Here is a 23,366-nt window from a genome sequence, read left to right as displayed (position 1 = left end):
GTGGTACATTTTTGAGATAGTGGAGACCTAGGGTTATAAATAAATTTTTTCCATTTCCTTGTGTTTTCTTTGTCGATTTTGTACATATTTGTGAATAATTTTACACTTTTGTGGTTCTACTGCTGGGGCCTAACATGCCCTAAAGAAAATAAGTTACTTACCTGTAACTTTAGTTCTCCAGTATTGAAATCTTTCATAGATTCAAATGCTTGAATCATTCCCAGTCGTGGAGATGGGTCCCCGGTATATCAAAACAGCAATGCAAAGTTAGAATAAACTAGAAAAACAGGCCTTGGCCCATTTCAGTTTTGTAACATATCCATCTCCTTTTGTAAAAGAGACTAAAATAAGGCCTTAAACAATCAGAACACCCTCCCTTCTAGAACCGTCCTGAGAGAACCTCAGACCTTCAGATTTTCACAACACTAGTGCCACAAAACTAACCACAAAGGTCTCACAAGGTGAGCTTTTCAGGGAAGGAGGGTGGGTCGCATGTGAATCTATACTGGACAACTAAAGTTACAGGTAAGTAACTTATTTTCTTACTTCAGTATTGGCACTTTCATAGATTCACATGCTTAAATCAGAGTAGTCAGCAGTTAGGAGCCCATTTTTGTTGTAATCATCTTTGAATAAAATATACATGATGAAGAATAAAAGGAAAATGCAAATGTTCTAGTCTTGAACTCTTAATTCATGCCCAAACAAAGAATTTAATGCTGGGCATCGAAATACATTATATATCTGTGTGTGTGTGTGTTGGACATGTGTGTGTATAAATACACATAAAGTGGGGATGAGAAAAGGAAAGACTAGAGTAAGAAAAATAATATAAAAGAATGTGCGAGGTTCCTAGAATGTAAAGGAAGGAGTAATGAGAAAGTAAGCTCACCATCATTGATACAGGCTCCTCAGTACCGCTTGGTCCACTGCAGTGTCACTGCGAACCGAAGAATCCAAGCAGTAGTGCTTGGTAAAGGTGTGGATACTCTTCAAGGTTGCTGCCCTGCAAATCTGCTGGATAGGTACACCAGAAAACAGGACTGTAGGGACAGAAACCCCTCTAGGAGAATGTGCATGGACTCTTCCCTGGAGGGGCTTACAGGAAATGGCCCCTATAAGGATCACTATATGCCACAAAGAGTTGGGGTGACTTTCGGAAGGTTTTCGTTGTGTGGAGATAGAATTTTAAACAGTGCTGAATATCTAGAGAATGAAGCGCTCACTCCACAGGTGTTGTAGGTTGCGGGAATGTTTTTTTAGAACCAGTGGTTCGTTTAAATGAAAGTCCTATAGAACTTTAGGGAAGAAGTTGAGGTTGGTACGTAACATCACTCTGTCATCCTTGACTTGAAGAAAAGGCTCCTGGTTAGAGAGAGCCTGCATCTCACCAACCCTTCTAGCAGATATCAAAGACAGCAAAAGCACGACTTTCCATGACAGAAATTTTAGCTCCGCCTTGTGGATAGGTTTGAAAGGATGCTTCATGAGTTGAGACAAGACCACATTAAGGTGCCAGAGTGGTGGAGGAGGCTTGACCGGAGCAAAGACCCTTAAAAGTCTCTTCATTAATTGTTTGCTGATTCTCGCTGACCATAAAGAGGGGCCTGAAGAGGTTCTCCTAAAACATGAAATAGCTGTGAGAAGAACCTTAACAGATGCATGAGCTAGACCAGCTTTCGGCAATGAAAGGATGTAAGGCAGAATCTCATGCCCCTAAGAAGAGAAAGGATGAACGACCGATTCCTGGCACCAGAGACAGAACCTCTTCCATTTTATTAGATATGTTTTATTAGTGCTCTGTGCCCGGGTGTGAGAAAGAATATCTTTACACTCCATGGACAGGGTCAGATGATCGAACTCTCTGTGTTCGGGAGCCATTCCGCCAATCGAAGCGATTTGGGGTCTGGATGCAGCACTTGACCCCGGGACATTGTCAGTAGCCATGGGATAGGATCCAAGAGAATCGGCTGTTTCTCAGAGAGAAGAAGCTCTGTGTACCAATACTGGCATGGCCAAGATGGAGCTATGAAGATCATCCTGCAGGGCTCTGCATTTATCTTCATGAGAAGCCTTGGCAGCAAGGGAATGGGAGGGAAAGCGCAGGCAAAGGTGCCTGACCATGCCATCGAAAACGCGTTCCTCCAGAATCCCGGATGGTGATGCCAGCTTGCAAAGTACCAGCATTTCCTGTGTTCCGGCATTGCAAATAGGTCTATGGATGGCTTACCCCAGAGCCGAAAAATGTTGTCCAGTGTTTCCTGGTGCAGTTCCCATTCGTGGCATGCAGACTTGAGCCTTCTGAGAGTATCCGCTGTCGCATTGAGATTCCATGGAAGATGTTCTGCTCTTAGTGAAACCCCACTCTGGATCGCCCACTTCCAGATGCATTGAGCTTCCAGTGACAATAGAGGGGACATTGTACCCACTTGCTTGTTGACAAAATGCATTGCCATTGTATTGTCCATCCTGATGAGAACTGATGACTTCCTTATCCTTGGAAGGAATGCTTGAAGGGCTAAACAAATTGCCCTTAGTTCCAGCAAATTGATGTGGAAAAGACTATGATGCTGCTGCCAACGACCAATGATTTGAAGGTCTTGCAGGAACACTTCCCATCCCCTCAGAGATGCATCTGTGGTTATTATTCGCGGAGCAGGGGATGCCAGCAAAGAGACCTTCTGAAATGTTCTGCGGCCACGAACTACAGTACCCAGGGGGCTGAGCGCGAAACGCGCCGAATCGTCATCAGGTGGCGCCAGAGGCACATAAAGGCGAGGAGCCCGTCACTGCCCGGAGAAGCCTGGGCTGGGCTATCCCTCTGATCTGTGCACCTTTGGATTTACTTGTGCTGCCTACGCCCAACGATCCGATTCCCTCTACATTCAGGTACTGTTGTATTTCGGTTCTGATGGCGCCCAAAGTCCCCCCTTCCCGTATACAGGGAAAACGTGCTTGTGCAGCAAAACGTTCTGGCCTACAGCTGCACTCTCCCTCTCTAGCTCTTCCTACCGCCATTGATTTAATGCTCCAGAAGGCGATTGGAGTTGTCACCTCTGAAATTGAACAGACTGAGAGGCGTCTCTCTATTACCCCGGACTGTCTCCATTTTAATCAGTCTTCCTCGAATGACTGTCCAATTTCTATAGACTCTAATTGTGATCAAAATGTGGTTCTTGTTGTCTCCGACCCACCCCCACTTTCAAATATTGTGTCTACAACGGAGGGATTTGTTACCAAAATTAGGAAGGAAAAATTAGCTCCCCGGGGGGGGGGGGTTTCAAAGGGAAAGAAACAGAGTGAGACCTGTACAAGGATCGACCTCTATCCCCCTAAATCTCCCCAATCTCGGTCTTCCCCTCCCTGGGCTCAAGCCCTCCTTACGGACTTACTTGCCCAGTGTCGACAGATGGTGAGGGAAGAGATTGCTCCCGTTTTATCTAGACTTCACAATAGTACATTTATTAACTATATTCCACAGGTACATTTGAATCAGGAATTCAGGCCAACCCTTTCAGATTCCACTATAACTCCAGGGCCTTTGCACATACAGAACCCAATTCTCCCCTTGATTTTGCAGCCTCTCGCAGATGCTAATTCGTTGCAAGATCGACCTTCCCTAAATCCTGTAGACTCTAGCAACAAACAAGCTGTTTTCTCAGCTGTTGGCCAGGATATGGTCAGTTCATCTCCCCGCAACTCATATAACACTACCCATCTTAATGCATCTCAAAGAGTAAGGCAAAGCGAAACCACAACTAGACCTCATGCTGTCATTTCTAATAGTCTTTTTCCCTCTACTTTAGAGAACGCAGGGGGGGTCCAGTTCTTTGCAAACACAAACTTGTCTCCCGACAATCAACTTACCCCCAGAAGCTGCCCCCTATGTATTAATACTTTCAGGGGTGACTGAACTGAAGCACGGTAATAGAGAATCTCAGCTGGAACTCCGTAACAAGTGTTTATTTTGGTTGGCCAGAAACAAGCAATTTCCATACAGTAAGGCGGACGACATTTTGCTGGTCAGGCGGGTTGCATGGGTGGGTCCCACACACAAGTCCCTTCCCGGGGACTGTGTGATCATAAACTTCAGAACTCCAGCAATTATTTGAAGCATACTAACTCAACATCCAACAGCAAGGGATCCTCCCTCGTCAATTTGTGCTCACACTCTCGACTTCTATTATCCCCGCCCTTGGAGGTCGGATGCTCCTTTTCCTCCATTTAATTCCGATAGATGCGTTCCGCCCCCACAGTTTCCACCTCCCAATTTGCAGCACTACACCACCTTATGTAACTTACCAGTTTCAAATCGTTATGCTCCACTGGAAGATGTAGATTGACTTATTAGGCCACCCGATCAGCCTCTAGATAGTTATCACCAAGGCTCTTTGGCCTACGACGGAGATTCCACTGCGATTGCTCTAAACTCAGTTAAGAGCAGGCCTGATCCTCCTGGGGGTCTTCCTTATCCTCTATCTCCAGCTGTTGCTGGTCTTCAATTAGCGAAGGGCACTACTAAACCAGTGAATTACCTGGCCAGATCTCCTTCTCTTCCTGCACCCGTGGCCCCTAGTTCATTAAATATCAATGGTCTCGAAGCCTCAGGTATTGCTAACAAACTCTCTCTTTTGTCATGGAATGTAGCAGGGCTCCGTAATGAGATGGACTCACTAGACTGGGGTTCCTTCATCGACCAGTTCGATGTTTGTTTACTTCAGGAGACTTGGTTCTCGGAGCACTTTACCAGGTTGGGTTTTTTATCTATTAACAATCCGGCTTTTTCCGCTGTGAGGGGTAGACCGTTTGGGGGCATGTCTATCCTAATTGGATCACATCTAGGTTGTATAGTGTCTCATGTACCTATCTCTTCTCCTGATATCCAGTGTGTTAGACTTTTGTTTTCCCCCAAAACTTCTCTGACTCTCATTAATGTATATTCTCGGCCTACCCAGTCTGGTAAAGAATCACCGATACTAGACACCTTAGACAAATTTATCCCAACTGTCCAGGGCGAGACTATTCTGATAATTGCTGGTGATTTTAACTGCCAGTACGAACCCTTGCCGGGTCTTGTAGAGCCCATTACCCTAGAGGAAGATTCACTCTGGTCTATCCCTGACCTCCAAGTTCCACCGATAAAGTCCTGGTCCCCTCTTGCGCTTCAGTTGAATTCCATCACTCTCGCACACTCTTTGAGAGCCTGTAATGGCCGTTCTTTATCAGATCTGGAGGGTAGACCAACCTTTAATCGCCCCGGCCAGTCCTCTCGTATCGACTACATTATGGTAGAGACTAGGACTTGGCCCAGGGTAATAGATTTTAAGGTTCTTCCCCGCCACGACAGTGACCATGATGCCCTTGTTCTCGATGTAAGCCTCCCCGTGTCTGGTCTAAACACAGAGGAAAGAGCTATTACTCGCGGCATTCCTCTTCTTTCCAACGACAGAAGAAGGCTTAAATGGCCATTGGTCAAAAGATCTCCAGAAAAAATGGCTATCTTATATCAAGTGGCTCACCAGGCACTTTCTGATCTAATTGCCTATTCTGATCAGTGTAAAGATCAGTTTACCCAGCAGATATATCACATTCATTTGGACCTAGTGTCTTCCCTTGCTGATATATTAAATCCTCCATTGCTCAAACCTGGAAAGTCTAAGCAACCCCTCACCTGGTTTGACCATAACTGCAAGTCCGCAAAGGGGGCACTGTTGGCTGCCATTAAATCCATGGACAGACCATTGATAAGGCAACAAAGACTGCACTACAAGTCAGTGCTAAATGAGGCCAAGCTGAACTGGGACAAAAGCAAATGGGAGGACATAAAATCTGCACTGGGCAAACGAGACATGAGGGAATTTTGGCAAATAGTTAGAAATGGAAGTAGGGATGGCCGCAAAGCAGACGACCCCAATATCGCCCCAGAGAATTGGATTGATCATTATCAATCCTTGTACTCCCCTCCTACTATCCCCCATCCCATTCCCAAATCTTCTTCTTATCCTCCATCGCAGATTGTTGAGATCATGTCTGTATGCTCCTTAGCCAGCCCCACTTACACATCTACTGAAGCCTACCATCTTAGAGTTACTCTATTAGAGGTTGAATCGGCCATAAAAAGGCTTCCTGCTGGAAAGGCGCCTGGGCTTGATAATATCCCTGGCGACCTCTACAAGGATCAAGTGGCTATGTGGGTCCCATATCTTTGCTACTTATTTAGCGCTATAATTTTGGGAGCCAAAATTCCGGACACTTGGGCGGGAGCTGAGATAATCCCAGTTTTTAAAAAGGGTTCCCCTCTACTCTCAGTTAACTACCGCCCGATTAGCTTGATCGACGTTAGTCAGAAACTTTTTTCCCGTATAATACTCGATCGGCTACAGTCTTGGATGGCTGACCACTCAATTCTTAGCTGTTATCAGGCAGGATTCAGGGACAAGATATCAACGTTAGACCAGCTACTCAGGCTTCTACTCCTATATTGGAAAACAGTTAGAGTAGAGGGTGGCAGCCTCTACCTAATTTTTGTAGATCTTAAATCTGCCTTTGATCTTGTCCCTCGCCATATCCTATGGGCAGTGATGGAGGATATGGGAGTGCCCGCATACCTTCTCAATATTATCAGGCGTCTTCATACGGACAATTTTGCTCAAGTCAGGAGTGGTAAAAGGGGTGCCTTGACATCTAGATTTCCAGTTTCGATGGGAGTGAGGCAGGGTTGTGTCTTGGCCCCCACTCTGCTCTGTCTTTTCGCGAATGCACTAATTAGCCACCTTAAAGGGGTCAAAGATATTGATGCCCCAAAATTACTCAACGATCAGGTGGTTGCTTTGATGTTTGCAGATGACACTCTCCTGCTATCTAAATCACCCATGGGTATCCAACGCGCCCTGGATAGTTTTGCCAACTTCTGCCATATAAGGGGAGTGGAGATTAACACCCAAAAAACCAAATTTATGGTCTGCAATCCCCCTAAAACCAGGTGCTCCAATCCCTCCCTGAATGGCATATTATTAGACAGGGTTACTGTGTTTGAATACCTGGGCATCACCCTGATCGACAGAATGGAATGGGGACCCCAACTGGCTAAAGCCAAATTAAGATTGGCACAAACCGTAGGCGGTATACTTAGGCTCCACAGAGAGTCTTCTACTAAGCCAGTCGCTCCTATTGTGGAAATATATAGCTGTCAAGCACGTGGTGCTATGCTGTACGGCGCCGAATTGTGGGGCCACTCCACGATCCCTGACATCTCTAAGACTGAAAATGCATTCATCAGATCGCTGCTGGCTCTACCCCCGAGCATCCCCCTTATTCCCATTAGAATGGACTTGGGCATCAGACCTATTGAAGAACTTGTCTCTCTACGACCTTTACTGTTCTGGCGAAGACTCTGGGTAACTCCCGAATTGCTTCACTTTAGACTAGAGATCCAAGAGCTGTTATTACTAGCGGGTACCCATAAATTGCCCTGGTTCACTCACATAAAGAATGTAAGTGTGAAATTAGGCATCCCAGGTCTCTGGTCCAATCCTGCCTCTTTTTGTGCTGAGATGTCTCGTGTCGATTTGGTCAACCTACATCGTACCCATAGTATTTCGACTACTCTCTGCAATCCTGGGTTGGGTTCATTAACACTGGTCTACTTTAACCATAAAACCTATTATAAAGTAGAGCCATTCCTTGACGAGATTGTGCCGTCTTCTGCGAGAAAACTGTATCTACAGTTTAGATACGGTACACTCCCATTAAGGGCTTTCTCCCATAAATGGTCGAATGACAAACTCATGGTATGCCCGGCCTGTGGCACCAAGGAAGAGTCTGTCGCCCATGTATTCTTCTTTTGTAAAGGGTACAAACTGATACGACATCGTTGGCTCGTCCCACCTTGCAGAAATCTTGGGGTTAGAAATTACAAACAGGAATTAGTATATTACACACTAACACCTCCACGCCCATAGTTATTTCGGTCTCACGTTTTATTAATGCTATGTGGCGTAGGAGAAAAACATTCATATAAAATTATGTGTTCTTATTTTCCTGCTGTTAACCCTGGAAACTTCTATTTTACCCTACTTTTTAATTGTAATTAATTTCTACAGTCAATTTTTATTCCGGTTTTTATTCTTGTGTATTTTATATTGATATGTCTGAAATTTTGTATCTTTGATGGTCTTTGACCGAAATAAAGATTATTTGACTGAAATGTTTTTCTGCTGGCTTGGAGCATAAGCAGAGTTACTTTGATGATATCCTCGCAAGAGCTGCTCACCTGGCTTTATTGTAAGTCCAGTTGTTCCTGAAGGGGGAGCAACCGCAGGTGGCAGTGGGGAATCAGGGGGATGCAGGATAACATTGAACCCAGGAGAGACTTATAACAGCGACCTGAAAGGGACTTTTTTCTTAGGAAGAGATGAAGTTTGGATTGTCTTTCTAGCAATGGAAAGGCTTTGTTCAGAGACGTGTCCAATATGGCTCCCATAAAGGTAGTGCTTTTGGACAAGTGTAGCTTTGATTTCTCCTTGTTTAAGGTGAGCCCCTAACTTTGAACAAACCTGTGCAAGCTGTCACGGAAGCCCGGGCTGCCGCAGTGGACAGAGCTTTTATCAAACAATCGTACAAGTAAGGAAACACCTGGTGATGTTGCCTTCTGAGGAAGCTGCCACCGGGGCCTGACACTTTGTAAATATCCTTGGCGCAGATATTAGGCCGAATGGCAGAACCTTGAATTGGTAGTGGCTCCTGGCTACAGTGAAGCAAAGATACTTCCTGTGTGATGGATGAATAGGAATATGGAAATAAGCGTCCTGTAGGTTTCGAGTGGCCATGAAATCTCCAGAATTTAGAAGCAGTAGTATGTCTTGCAAAGAGACCATACGGAGGGACTGCTTCTTGAGATAGGCGTTATGAGTCCATAAATCTAGGACAGGCCGACAGTTTTTGAAAGCCTTTCATACCAAAAAGAAACGGGAGTAGAACTCTTTCCCTCTCTGGGATGCCGGAACTGGTTCTATTGCCTCTTTTTCTAGCATCAAGCGGGCTTCTAGGTGCAGGAGATATAGAGGCTTCGTCGCTTGTAAGTGATGTGGAGTGGATTGTGGAATTTGAAGGAACTCTAATGTATGGCCAAACTGAACGATGTTGAGCACCCATTGATCCACTGTTATCTTTCGCCGGTTTTGGATGTATTAAGAGATGCTTCCTCCCATAGGTGCCTGAACCTGGAAGGAAAAGGAGCCGGAGCCCAAAAGTTGTCATTGTCAATGTGTGGAATCCTTCCCGTCGTCCTGCTCTTCCTGCAGGTGCCGAACTGGAATAAGCCGTAGAGTGAGATTGACACTAAGTGCTTTGCGGTCGATAAGGTTGTGTAGAGGAGGTGTATGAGGGATACCAGTATTGTTGGTATCCACCTCTATATGAGGGCAGACTTCTTCTATGAACTCCTCAAAAAGGAATCTTACAGTACTGGATTGTCCCCAACAACTTTGCTGTTTCAGTGTTCTTTTTTATGTCCTGGAGAGCCTCATCGATGTGCTTACCAAAAAGGGCCTCTCCATGAAAGGAAGATCCAATATTTCACTCTCCGGCTGAAAAGATGTGGCTCTGAGCCAACCTTGTCGGCGTAAGACTGCTGATCCTGCCATAGACCGAAAAGCCGTTGTAGCTTGTCCATCGCACAGTCTATAACCTCCAAGGAAGCCCTCTGAGGGAGTTGGTCGATCTAAGGGGCTAGGTCGCACCACATCTGGCTATCATAGCGACCTAGGATCGCTAGGGCATTAGCTCCTCTGACCATCAGTCCTGACATCGAAGAGAATTGTTTGCCTGTGTTGTCAAGGCATCTGCCTTTCTTGTCCGGAGGTGTTGTGACTGGAGCAGCCAGGTTCTTGGATTTCCTTTGAACCACTTGGGATATTACAGAGTCTCGCTTAGGGTGACCCACCAGGCAAGCCGGACTATCTTCTGGGGCCTTATACCTCTTCTCTAATCAGAGGAAGGGGAATGTCTGGGAAGGAGTCAGGTGTGACTTTGGCATGTTGATAATGAAACCCAAAAAAGCCAGAAGATTTGCTGTAGTCTGGCGGTGGTTAACGACTGTCAGGGCAAGCCCGCCTTCAACAGCAAGTCGTCGACAAGACCTGCGCCGGGGTGATAATTAAGAACTTCTCCTTCCAAAGAAAGTCATTCAGAGGGTGCAGATCTACAATAGGCTGAAGACATCTGTCCTTCTTGGGCACCATATAGTAGAAAACTTTTAGCGCTGTTAGGGTGAAAGCAGGAGAGTGTTTAAACAGGTGGCGGGAATGTGCCTTCCCTGAGGGGAAACAACATTTACTACGCAGGACCTTTACTGTGCAGTACTTTACCATGAAGGTAAGTATTCTTTTTCAATAACATTCATTTTATATTATTTAAAAAAAGTGAGTTTAGGGTATAGGGATGGGTGGATGTAAGGGTGATTTTAGCATTTAGGGATGGGTAGAGGTAAAGCGAGGTAAGGGTGAATTTAAGGTTCGGGTGGGTAGAGATAAAAGAGTGAATGGGTGATTTTAGGGTTCAGGGATGAATAGAGGTTAAGGGAGGCAAGGGGGACTTTAGGGTTCAGGGGTGGGTAGAGGTAAAGGGAGGTAGGGCGATTTTAGGGTTCAGGAGTAGGTAGATGTAAAGGAAGGTAAGGGTTTTTTTTTGAGTTTGGGATGGGTAGAGGTAAAGTGAGGTGAGGGTGACTTTAGGGTTCGGGGTGTTTAGAGGTAAAGGGAGGTAAGGGCGATGTTAAGGTTTGGGTAAGTGGAGGTAAGGGTGATTTTAGGGTTCATGTGTGGGTGGAGGTAAAGGAAGTTATGTGTGAATTTATGGTTCATTGGTGGGTAGAGGTAAAGGGAGTTATGCGAGAAATCAGGGTTCAGTGGTAGGTTGAAGAGAAAAGCGAGAAGGGTGAATTTGGGGTTCAGGAGTGAGTAGAGAGCAAGGGAGGCAAAGTGATTTTAGGGTTCAGGGGTGGGTAGAGGTAAAGGGAGGTAAAGTTGAAACAAAAACCTTTTGATAACAATGCATGTTTTTTTTTTTTTTTTTTACTTTTTTATTGTTTTCAGAACAGTTACAACAAAAGACACTGATTCAAACCATTGCGTACAGATCCTTTGACCGATTATTATCCAAATGCACAATCCCGCAATCAACCCCGGTTCTAATGTGCTGAGACAGATTGCGGCTCCCCACCTCCCCACCACCCCGTAAGCCATTTCAACCGTCCGAGTCAGAGGAGTCCTCATCGGATAGCGATGGTGGGTCACATATTCCCACCCTATACTTGTTCCAAGCCCCCCAAACCTTTTCCCACTTGCGGGGACATCCCCGCCTGATCAATACAGATCGCTCAGCGAACATGGCTACATCCATATCTCTCCTCCATTTAGACAGCAACGGCACCTCCACCGCTCCCCATTTTTGGGCTATGTTCCTTTTGGCCGTCATTATCCCCAACGTTATCCAGCTCTGCGCCTGACGATTGAGATCATTGGGTTCCCACACATTTAACAGACATCGCTGAGGCTCCGGTAACAACGAAACCCCGCTCGCCTGCGACATTGTACGCAACACTCGCTTCCAGAAGTCTTGGTTAACAGGACACTCCCAGATAGTGTGATAAAAGGTTCCTTCCTCCCCACAACCTCGCAAACAGAAGGGGTGTAGCGCCCTGCCCAGCTAACGTAGTAAGCACCTGGTGTAGTACGAGCGATGCAAAATACGAAGCTGCATCAGCCGCAGTCGTGACAGTATGCCCGCCTCACGCGGGAGGCCAGCGCCTCGCGCCATTCCGGGTCATCAAAGTCACCAACCTCATCGGCCCACTTCTCCCGCAGGGGCCCCATAGGGTCTGGTCGATTGTTGATAAGTTTGCGGTATGTGAAGGACGTAGCCTTCTTTGGCATGTACTCCGTCAATAGCCTGTCCTCCAACGGGGAGGCCTCCGGAACCTGCGCACCTGGAGCCAGCTGTGCAACCAGTGCATGTTTCATCTGGAGGTATCTGAACCACTCCGACGGGGCCAGCTCATATTGCTGTTGCAAGCGCTCAAACTGGACAACCGCCCCCTTTTGCCACACATCCCCAATTACTGAAATTCTGATGTTGTCCCAAGCGTCGAAGCCCCTGCAATCCCTCAATCGTCCCAGTTTCTTAGCATCCCAGAGAGGTGTAAGTTGAGTGAAGACCCCACGCCATCCCAACCTGGCCTGCGCCGCATGCCAGATAGACACAGTCTGTCTCAGAGGGCCGATCAACGTCGAGGCTAGTCTGGTGTCATACAAAGGGGACAGCATACCCCTGTCGCCCAGCACATCTCTGTCCGCCTTGAATGCAGGGTCAGACTGTGGCGGAATGGAGCCACTGGTTATTCACCTTCAGCTGCGCCGCCCAATAGTAAAGCTGAATATCCGGGAGCGCGATTCCCCCATCGTACCAATCCCAAACTAATTTAGATTGCGCAATTCGTGCTGGCTTGTTGCCCCAGAGTAGGCTGGAAACCTGCGCTGCTATCGCGCGGAAGTAGGCCAGAGGCACCGGGTAAGGGGTATTCTCCAGCACATAGAACAGTCGCGGCAGAGCCATCATTTTGAAGAGCGCCGCTCTCCCCACCAGGGTCAGAGGCAACGCTCCCCAGTGCTGCACGTCACGCCTGAGGCGGTCCACTTGAGGGCTTAGATTGCGCCTGAAAAACTCCATCTGGTCTGTCGTAATGTGCACCCCCAGATATTTGAACGCCCCCTCCGCCACATGAAGCGGACATCCCGCCGGCAGCCGCGGAGGGGGACCCCGCAGCACGAGGACCGACTTCGACCAATTGATCGTATAGCCCGACGCTCTGCCAAAGATTTCGCAGATATTAAGGAGCGTCAATATGGAGCGCCTAGGGGAGGACAAATACAGCAGCACGTCGTCCACGTATAGGGAGACGCGGTCTTCCCAGTCAGCAGACCACCGGAGGCCCCGCATCATGGGCTCCCACCGTATCCAGGCCGCGAGCGGCTCGAGCACTAGGTCGAAGAGCAACGGCGACAAAGGACAGCCCTGACGGGTGCCACGCCCCAGGGGGAAGTCCTCCGATATATGCCCGTTGACCGCGACATGGGCCAGTGGTTTCGAGTATAGGAGACGGACCCAAGCACAAAATTTAGGCCCGAACCCCAGATGCAACAACACCACAAAGAGAAAGGGCCATTCTACCATGTCGAACGCCATACAGGCGTCAAGCGAAAGAATCACTGCCGGTTCCTGCAAACGTTCCACTTGGGCCAGCACTCCGTGCAGTCGCCTCAAGTTATGCGATGTACCTCTGCCGGGCATAAAGCCCGGCTGATCCGGGTGCACAATATCAGATAAATGAGGCGTTAGCCTGATGGCCAACAATTTCGCGAGGATCTTGGCCTCCGCATTGATCAGCGAGATGGGACGGTAAGAGGTGCATTGGTCTGCCGGTTTACCCGGCTTCGGAATTACCACGATGGTGGCCGTTCGTTGATCCATGGGGAGCTCTCCCACCTCCAAGCTATGTGTAAACATCTGTAATAAGTGCGGGGCCAGTTTCTCGGATAGCCTCTGATAGAGCTCGATCGGGATGCCGTTTGGGCCCAGCACCTTACCAGGTTGTAGTGCGCCGATAGCCGCCTGTAGCTCATCCACCGTGAGCTCGGCCTCAAGGGCCTCCCGAGCCTCAGGGGAGAGTGTGGGCATCTGCAGGTCTCGGATGTACGTCAGTGCCATCTCCACCGTCATGGAGGAGGCGGAGGAGTAGACCCCTCGATAATGCTCAGCGAGGGTATGCACTATTACTCGCGGGTCAGTCGTCTGCAACCCCTCGGCAGTGCTAAGTTGTGCAATCCACCTGACACCACTGTCTCGTCTGTCTAGCCACGCCAGCAGCCTACCCGTTTTGTCGCCCACATCGTAAACTGTGTGCCGGGAGGCCTCTAGGCGCTGTCTGACTCGCTCCGCAAGGTGCTCCTTATATTTCGTCTGTCTCACATGCAGGTCGTGGGAGGCTGCGGGGAGGGGGCTTGGGCCTGGCGAGCCTCCGCCGCCCGGAGCTCCAGTTCAAGCGACCGCAACTCAGCTAGCTGTTCATGCCTATACCCCGAAACGGCGGCCATCGCCTGTCCCCTTACTACCGTTTTGTATGCCTCCCAGAGAACCGCAGGGGAGTCGACCGACGCGGTGTTTTCTTGGAAGTAGGATTTCGTCGCCTGCACTATAAATTTACTGATCTTTGGTAGCCGTAGGTAGCCAGGGCGTATCGGATAAATGCGGTGACGCATCAGATGATAACTAGTGTAATGTAAGAGTATCGGCGAATGGTCAGAGATACCTCTGGGTCTGATATCTATACTCTCGATATTGTGGAGGCAGCCGGGGGAGCCCAGAAAGTAATCAATGCGAGTTAGGCTATTGTGCACCCCGGAGTGAAACGTGTACTGCCGCGCCGACGGGTGATGTAACCGCCATAAACCAGTGAACCCGATCGCCTCTGCGAAGCTCGCAAGGCGCGACCTCCCCCCCCGCCCTTCGCACGGGGTGGACACCGGTCAGTAAGGTCGTTCATAACAGCATTGAAGTCGCCACCCAATAACACCTCCCCCTCCGGCAGTGTAAGCAGAAATTCGCTGAGCGCTGGGAACGCCGCCGCATGTAGCCCAGGCGGGATATAGACAGACACTATGTTGAGGGGCCGCCCCTCCCATTGAGTGTGGGCAGCGGCGAAGCGCCCAGACCCCTCAGTGTGTACACTGAGCACGATCAAGGGGGACCGCCCACGCAACAGTATGCCAACCCCCCGGGACCCAGAGGTGAATTCAGAGTGCGCCTCCATCTTATACCCCCATCTGTCTAACGCTTTAGTAGTGGTGCCGGTGAGGTGAGTCTCCTGGAGCAAGACCACCGCTGGGGTGCATCTCTTAATACTTTGTAGGACCAGGCCCCGTTTAATTTTATCACCCAATCCCCGCACATTCCTCGTAAGTAAGGAGAGGGGCTGCGCCGGGCTCAAAGTGTCGTCAGGCGGTGAGTCGTTCAGCAAGCCGGGCATAACGGCGGGCAAGGCTGAAGGCCGCAGGCAGCGCGGCGCAACCGGCGTAGGGCCTGTGTAGTGCAATGAGGGCGCGCATTATATAATGTAGGTGTCAGTGCAATCAGAAACTCAAATCCAACAGTAAAACAAGAAACGAGTCCCCAACCCCCCACCCCCCTCCCTGCCTCCCTGCCATACGGACCTACAACTGCCCGCCACCCCAACTCAGCAGAAGGCTCATACCCCTGAACCCCAAACAGTACTTGCGTGCCAAGGAGCGGGAGGTCCAAGGAAGACCACGACATCCCCTGCCCCAAGGTCCCATAGAGCGTTCGATTAAGTCACAACAAGCGGGCCACTCCGGCGGCAGGAGGCCTCGAAGTTCACCGGGTAACAGCATGTCCAAAGAGGCGCCACAGGGAGTCTCATCCAGCGGATTCCTCCTCAGCGTTCTCCGTCCGCCGGTCTCGGCCACCCGGATCCTCCGGTCCCGTCGACTGTCGACCCCTCCGGTCCACGCGCCCAGTACCTTGAACCCGCTGCCAGCCCTCGAGCCAGTCATGAGCCTCTTCTGGCGTGTCGAAGAACCTTGTTTTCCCACTCTCAGCCGCGCCGGGAAGAGCATGGCATAGGGAAGCTCTCGGCCCTGAGCTTCTTTTTGAGCTTCTTTTTGACGTCCAGAAAGCTCTTCCGCTGCGCCACCACCGCTGCCGTGTAGTCCGGAAAGAAGGAAACTGTGGAGTTCTGGAGGCGGAGGGGCGGTGCCACCCGTGCCGCCTGGAGAATGATGTCTCTATCTCGGAAGTTGAACATGCGAGCTAGGACCGGTCGAGGGGGCGCCCCTACCTTCGGTCGGCCGCCAAGCACCCTGTGGGCACGCTCCACTGAGAAGAAGGCCAAAAGACCCTTGGGCTGCAGCTTGGACTTTATCAGGTCCTCTACGTATAAGTCCATGGCAGGATGCCCCTCGCTTTCGGGAATCCCCGTGATGCGCACATTATTGCGACGGGAGCGGCCCTCCTGGTCGTACAGCCTGGCCGCCATGCGTTTGTTCTCTGCTTCCAGTTGGGACACCTTTTGTAAAAGGTAGCTAGAGTCTTTGGTTAGTGTAGCTGTCACCTGTTCCACATCAGTGACCCTGGGCGACATTTTTTGGAAGTCCGCTCGGAGAAGGGACACGTCCGAGGAAATCGTCCCAACGGTGGACTGTACCTGCGTCAGGGCAGCCATGATGTCCTCCAGCGTGACTTTTGGCGTCACCGGCTCTGCCGCCACCTTCTCGGCGCATCCACCTCGGTCCTGCGCGGGGTTAGTTTCTGTGCTGTAGGCAAATTTTTTCCAGTTTGCCCTGCTGACTCGCCCGGGACCCCTTCCCACTCATGACCGCCTCGGAAGACTCCACCGCCGATATCTCTCTACAGTCACCGGGTAGGGGACCCCGACTGGGCACCGCCAAGCCGAGGTCTGCTCAGGAGCCGGCCACTTCCACGGGTCACACCGTCGTGGGCTGTGCAGGCAGGCGGGCGTAGCGATCACAGCAGTCCGGGGTCCAGCACCGGGCACCCCCGCAGCCCGCAGCACACCTCCTCAATCTCGGCTGGAGGGGGGAGCCCTGGGTCCCCAATGTCGTTGTCTGCCGGTATCACCAAGCACTCCTCCGTTGTCCCACGATGGGCCAGGGCAACACCGGACACCAGGCCCGATCACTGGTCCCTCGCGAGGACGCTCTCCTCTGGACCGTTCAGGCCCCGCCTTCTCTCGGCTCCGCCGGGGCCCCAGGCAGCAATCAAGGGTTTTAAGCGGGGCGCGATCTGCACGCACCTCCGCTGGGCCCACCTCACTCCGTCACTCCCTCCAGGAGGCCCGCCGAGTCAGGCCGGATATGCGCCCGGGACCCCTCTGCAACTCGAGGCCCCGGCTTCAGACGCAGGCGTAGGCCGCAACTGCCCGGGCTGCACCGGAGACGTTCTGGGCCGCACAGAGAGCCGGGGATCAAAGCAGGCTGGGTCGCTTCGTCTGCGCTCCTCGTTCCGGGACCTTGGGGGAAGAATCGTGCACGGATGGCTGGACGGATGGTAGGGGAGTCGGCCTCACCCTCGGAGCTCGATCAGGCTGCGGCCATCTAGCTCGGCTGCTAGCCACGCCCCCCAATAACATTGCATGTTTGATGATGAATAAAACATCTTCTAAATTATAAACGAGGTAACCAACAAATAAGTAAATGTGCCACAACAGGAAACGTTAATTCAGAAAAACACATACTGTATGGCAACAGTCTTAAACGAACAGAGTATGTTTACAGCTTCATCATCAATTAAAGCGACAAGTGGCCAAAATGTATGTTTTGGACATCGGTCACATTATTTGCATTCAGTTTTTGGAAATGCCAGGAAAACTAGCTTCAAATTTGATGGTTTCAAGTTGTCTTGCAAGCAAAATAAAAATTAAAAAGAAATAACATAATCCAAGCTCAAGGTCTGCGGAGAAACGCTATTCAGGAAGTCAATCAGCGCTTGATTCTAGGGAAGAAAACAAACACATGGACACAAAGTAAAGCCGACATGCTCTCAACAATTAACAGAATGAATCCAACCAGTGGTAAGTAAATTCGCTGGCTAATCGCCCCTTTTGGGAGTTTTTTCTTTTTCTAGGAATAGACTGCCTGCTCGGTCACAGGAAAGACCTAAAAAGAGGAGCAGTGAACCAGAATGGAGTCAATGGAGATGGATGAGTTCTAGGGAGACAAAAGAACGAGGGATCTCTAGGTAGTTGCAGGGTGATAAAGCAAAATGTCAACTTACTCGCACCACGCAAATTGCTGTTCACACTTGTTTTTGGATGCAAAATGTATCTCTGGGTTCATTTCTTTGGCACAGAGCCCCGGAGACACATTTTGCATAATTATGTGTAATTTCACATTATTATGCAAAAGGATCCATACAAGCAGGGTATACGTCTGGAGTGGACAGAGTCAACCATCTAATTTTAGAAAGCAGGCGCTGTCGCCCTTAGGGAAGCTCGATGTGCCCCTTTTATTGTGCGTTGGCTCGCAGTGCCCGAAAATTGTTTTTCTTTTAGGGTGACCAACCGTCCATAAATTTCACCGACCGTCCATTATTTTAGTATGATGTCCGTAAGACGTCCGTAATTGGGAGTCCCTGAATTAGGGAAGCCTTACAGACATCATATTAAAATCAAATTGGGGAATTTCAGGAAGGTATGCTGTTCCCCTGTGGGAGGCCCCATGAGTTTAAAAGTTTTCACTCAGGCCTATCGCACTGTAGACTGAGGCTGCCTGCAGCAGCCCCTCCCGAACCTCACACAGACTGTGGACTGGCACATTGTCATTCTGAGACTGCAGCTGATTATCACATATAGAATGCTAATGGGCCCTATTGTAGTGACAGCATGTGGTGTTAATGTTTATTGTTACATTAGCACAAATATTGATTGTAGAAAGGGCCTGATGTCGCTTTGCAAAGCGGTGCGCATACTGAAAAACTGTGAAGTGCACAATTGTCTCAACCTTAAATAGACTTATTTTGACTAGTACTTATTTTGGTTGTCTATTTACTTACTTATATACTATTGTGCGTCCTCCTCTGATTTGTCTGTAAAACGTATGTTTTGCCCCAAGTATTGTCCTAAATTTTGACCTTATGTCCTGAATTTTTATCCTGAATTTTGACCCTTTGTCCTGAATTTTTCACTGACCGTCCTGAATCTGCACCCATGCCAGTTGGTCACCCAATTTTCTTTGCGTGTCAGTCCGGATTCCACAGCAACCTCAGCACCGAAACTGCCCTCCTCGCAGCCACTGATGACATCAGGGCCCTGCTGGACAACAGCAAAACCGTGCCGCTCAGCCACCTTCGACACTGTCTGCCACCGCACCCTAAGCACACGCCTCCACAACACAGGCATCCGAGACAAGGCCCTGGAATGGACCACCTCCTCCCTGTCCGGCAGAACCCAGAGAGTCCGCCTCCCCCTTTCCGTTCCGAAGCCTCCGAAATCATCTGCGGCGTGCCCCAAGGAGCATCCCTCAGGCCGACATTGCTCAACGTCTACATAGCCCCGCTTGCCCACATCGCCAGACTGCATGACCTCAACATCATCTCCTAGGCCGAAGACACACAGCTGATCCTCTCCCTCACCAAGGACCCCCTCAACACCAAAACCAACCTCCACGAAGGAATGAAAGCCGTCGCCGAATGGATTAAGAACAGCTGTCTGAAACTGAACTCGGACAAGACAGAGGTCCTCATCCTCGGCTCCACCCCCTCAGCCTAGGACGACTCCTGGTGGCTGACCACCCTGGGAGCAGCATCGACCTCCACCGACCACGCACGCAATCTGGGATTCATCCTCGACTCAACGCTCTCCATGGCCAAGCAAGTCAACACCGTCTCGTCCTCCTGCTTCAACACCCTCTGCATGCTCCGCAAGATGTACAGGTGGATCCCCACCGAAACAAGAAAAACGGTCACCCAGGCCCTCATCAGCAGCAGGCTGGATTACGGAAACGCCCTCTACGCAGGAGCCCCGGCCAAACTCCTGAAACGGCTGCAACGCATACAGAATGCCTCTGCCCGCCTGATCCTCGACATAGCCACATCCCACCCCACCTGAGAGACCTGCACTGGCTCCCCCTCAACAAGAGGATCACCTCAAGCTCCTCACCCACGCACACAAGGCAATCCACGACACCGGACCAGCATACCTCAACAGACTCACCTTCTACACCTCGAACCGTCAGCTCTGCTCGCCCGACCTCGCTACCGTCCCCCGCATCCGAAGAGCGACCTCAGGCGACAGATCGTTCTCCCAAAACCTGGAACACCCTCCCCATCCTCCTACGGCTGACCCAGGACCTACTAACCTTCAGGAGGCTACTCAAGACCTTGCTATTCGAGCAGTAGCAGCACCCCTCACCCTAGCGCCTTGAGACCCTCACGGGTGAGTAGTGCGCTCTACAAATTTTCTGATTGATTGATACAGTCTTGATGCTGAATTCAGCACCCCTCCCCCCTAGCGCCTTGAGACCCTCACGGGTGAGTAGAGCGCTCTACAAATTTTCTGATTGATTGATACAGTCTTGATGCTGAATTCAGCACCCCTCCCCCCTAGCGCCTTGAGACCCTCACAGGTGAGTAGTGCGCTCTGCAAATTTTCTGATTGATTGATACAGTCTTGATGCTGAATTTGCAAGTGAAATGCGGTCATTCTCTGCTGTTCCAGATGCTGGCCTTCCTAGTGTCATCTTTGCACCCCCTCATCCCCCTTCCCAGCTTGATACGTGGAGGCATAAACCTAAAGGGAGTGTATGTACGGGTACTACATAGAGGCATAAAGGAAGAACAATGTCACATGTACAGTAATAGGGATTTCCTGGAGCAGTCTTGGTTAATGCATGATGCATGTATCACAGCCATTAGTGTATGCCTCTAGCTGGTACTGTCACTGAAACAGCAGGTCTCTGATCAGAGCACTCCTAGCGGAAGAGGACTCTGCACTCACCTAGCTTTTCTATAGTTAGAGTTAGGGCCTGCATGAGTTTTAGGAGCCCATGCATGAAGGTGCTGCAGTTTTGTGGGTTGGGTTACACTTTTCCAAATGCATGCTTGTCTCACGGGTCACCTTCGGGCAGTTCCCATCTGTCACCATCTAATCCTGAAGCATTGTCTCCCAAAACAGATGCTTCCCATGAAAAGTATAGAAATCTATATATTTTGTAGACACTTCTGCTCCTTCATCAAGCTATCCACCTATTCTTCTTCTGGTGACAGAATCAAATAGATGTATTCTGAACCTCTGACTTGCTTAGGACAGGGACAATGTAAAGAATTAGTACAAATTAAAACATAAGCTTAATGATTGCATCAGTCAATTACTAACGCAGGAAGGCTAAGTGTTTAATTATGTGTGTGTCGTAACAGCAGTGAAAAAAGAGGGCATTCAACAATACTGCCATCCCCTCTTCTTAAGTGGATTCCTGATAGTGCTAGGTATATACTGGCACACTGAAGGTAGTGCTGTATTAGAATTGCGAGAGAGAGAAATAAAAAAGGCCAAAAGTAATTGAAATTGATCGGAAATTAAAAAAAGAAATGAGTAATGGAATAAAACGGCAAGAGTGTCCAAGAGAACACGACAATGCCACGGCGGCGATTAACCTTGCCTTGCCTACAGATTACACTATGCATACCTTACACCGTAATTCGAGAGGTGGAGGGATTGCGGTTGTAGTAAGGACGTGTTATCCCTGTTTATGGAATGCTGTGAGTATAGTGGGCTGTGAAAGTGCCCACTTCGCTATCTCGTTGACCTCCCAGTTCACTTTTTCTGGCTTGGTTATTTATAGACCCCCTGGTCCTGACGACGCCTTTCGGTCAGCTCTTCCAGAGGTAGTCTCTGCCTTAGCCCTTAGATCAGCTAATTTCAGCGTAATTGGTGATCTTAATATTCATATGGATGCTCCCCTATCCCCTGCGGTGTGCAGTTTTCTCACAGATCTTGAGGCACTTAGATTACATCAGTTAATTTGCGGTCCTACTCATGTTGGGGGTCATACTTTGGACCCCTTCCTGACGAATTTGGATAACGCGAAAGTACTGCCACCTAAACCGATTATCTGGACAGATCATTATCTGATTGATATTCGGATTACTTCGATTGTTTCTCCTTTCAGAAATACTACACCTGTCATTTTTAAACGACCTTGGAGGAACCTGAATTTGGAGGATTTTCAGCAGCTGCTGTCACAACACCTACCAGAAACTCCTACTGATGCTACCTCTGGATATGACTATTTTTGTAATTGGTTGACCCAGGCCCTCGACACTTTAATACCAGCAGGTTGGAGTAAGACTAGGCCTGGCCATTCTAGCCCATGGTATGATGAATCTCTCAGGCAAAGAAAGGAAAAGAAGGAAAGGAGTAGAGAGGTACCACTCAGCGAGTGGTGGAGGTGGATACTTCCTCCCAGGCAATTGTACATAAACAAAGGGATCCACCCACGGGTGTAAGGGATCTCCCGATTACACAAAATGTATCCCACGGTCGTGGAGAATACACATTAGTTGTTTAAATACCCCTCACACACCAAAAGGGCCCTTGGTGTCATGCTTCATCATAGGGGTCTTCCTGCCCCTCTACGGGACAGGGCGTGCTACGACCTACGTTTGCGTGGGAGCACTGTTGTTAATGAGACAGCTATGTGTGATGCGGGGGTGTGAGAGGAAGGGTCAGGAGTGAATAAGGAGTGAGTTAAAAAATACCTGGCTCTCTGGTCTCGGAAAATTTATCCTGCCGTTCGAGCTGGTATTAGTAAAAGGTGGGGGGAGGAGGGTGTATGCCTCAATGAGCTATGCCTCCTAGTGGTGTCGACATGTTTCGAAGCTTCCCCGTGCTTCTTCGTCAGGACCTTAAGGATCCCTTCCTGCCACTTACTGTGATGTGTGAAAACAAAATTGTGAGTGAATAAATGAAAAAAGGAAGTAAATAGCCTCCAACAAGTCGTAATGCCTTAATAGGTCTTACATAATCCTATTAACCTAGAGGGAACAAACATAAGAGGGAGATAAAGGAACATTAATCACGTAGGAAGTAATTAAATCCATCGTGTGAGTACGGTGATCTGTAAAAAAGGTGAAGAGTACTGTTCTCTTAACGCTATCCGTAACGTTATCACGTGATCTGTGATGAAGGCACTGTGTGACAAATGAACATACAACATTGGACATGACAAACATAAAACAAAAAGCACACACTCTATTCAGAATGGGACTGAAATCCCGCATTAATTCAGTGTATATCCATGCCATTAAAGAGATCCCCAAAGTATGGACATACTTGCTAAAAGGAGATAAGTAACCTCATGAGTTCGTAACGTCTTTCCCGGTGAGGTGATTCTATGTGGCTTTAGTCTGCACCGGCTATGCTAATTAGAACTTGCACTATTTTTGGGGGGGGGACTTGTGCCCTCCATGCAATGAAATGTTGAATTGTTATGTGTACAAGCCATAGCCCAGGAGCAGAGCTTCGATTAATCATTCCATCACAAAACACAGAAAATAAAGAAAGAAAGTAAAAAATAAGCACAACAGAGGCAATGTAAAAACCACCGAAAAACAGGAATTAAGAAGGCAACCATGGGACTAAAGGAGTCTGTGGCTAGAAGGGGTAGAAGGGCTAAGAGGTGTTGTAATAACTCCATGAGTCCACGTGGTTCTTATAGGTTTATTAGCACACCATCATCCCTTCAGTCAGAGAACAAATGCCAGTTGGAATGTTAACATAA

At 49.1% G+C, this 23,366-nt stretch overlaps 1 protein-coding gene across 2 annotated transcripts in view; it reads right to left on the bottom strand.

The window, feature by feature from the left end:
* The window catches only part of SMTN (smoothelin), a 981,050-nt gene that overhangs the window by 598,458 nt on the left and 359,226 nt on the right, over positions 1-23,366 (bottom strand). The gene's annotated exons all lie outside the window — the stretch shown is intronic.

Source organism: Triturus cristatus, chromosome 11 (assembly GCF_964204655.1).
Source record: "Triturus cristatus chromosome 11, aTriCri1.1, whole genome shotgun sequence".
NCBI lineage: Eukaryota > Metazoa > Chordata > Amphibia > Caudata > Salamandridae > Triturus > Triturus cristatus.
Note: the sequence above shows the minus strand (reverse complement) of the source record. Positions and strands in the feature narration are given on the sequence as shown.